Source organism: Octopus bimaculoides, chromosome 17 (genome assembly GCF_001194135.2).
Source record: "Octopus bimaculoides isolate UCB-OBI-ISO-001 chromosome 17, ASM119413v2, whole genome shotgun sequence".
Lineage (NCBI taxonomy): Eukaryota > Metazoa > Mollusca > Cephalopoda > Octopoda > Octopodidae > Octopus > Octopus bimaculoides.
In genome coordinates this window covers 39,115,301-39,116,205 of record NC_068997.1, presented here as the reverse complement: position 1 = coordinate 39,116,205, position 905 = coordinate 39,115,301, and positions in this window count along the sequence as shown.

Genomic DNA, 905 nt, shown 5'->3' with positions numbered 1-905 from the left:
AGTGTGGGGCAAATCTTTAAATATAGCGAGCTCTATACTGTTTAATCAAAGTGTACGTTCATGTTTTTTGTTCCTGCTGCCATTTCTATTCAGTTATAAACTTTATTAATACTCTCTGTCCATTGCAACTACTTACACACACTTCTCTATTCATAATTATTCGAATACACATACATACATACATATATACATAAATACATACACACATACACACGTATATATAAATATATATATATATGAATAAACACATGTATATATAACAGAGATAGATAGATAGATAGATAGATAGATAGATAGATAGATAGATAGATAGATAGATAGATAGATAGATATAATATGGAATGGTATTTGTACAGCAAAATATAATCACATGCATGCATATAATGTTGGTTGTATGCGGTATAAATATATGTTAATACGAAATAGATGGCTGCGGTTAGGTGTTAGGACAGGAGTTTAAAATATTTCTTTCAGAGTTGAATAAGCATGGTACGATAAGCACACATATATGAATTTGTGTGTGTGTATGTATGTACATATGTAGGTAAGACTGTATATATGTAACGGATATATGTATATAGTATCCAAAATAATTATTTGCTTTAGTTTATCATTTAAAGATGTGACATATAATTTTGATTGCATAGAAAATACACATTTCATAAACATATATACATAAATATTCATCAGAATCTGCCGTAGAATATGTGACTTGCATCTATTAATACGCATGTGTACATGTTTGAACCTCTTCACAGCATTTTTGTTCGACACTCGATACATGCACACAAACGCACAAGAACACACACATACACACACACACACACATACACATATATATGTGCTTGTGTGCGTGTATATATATATATATATATATACACGCACACAAGCACATATATATAAAT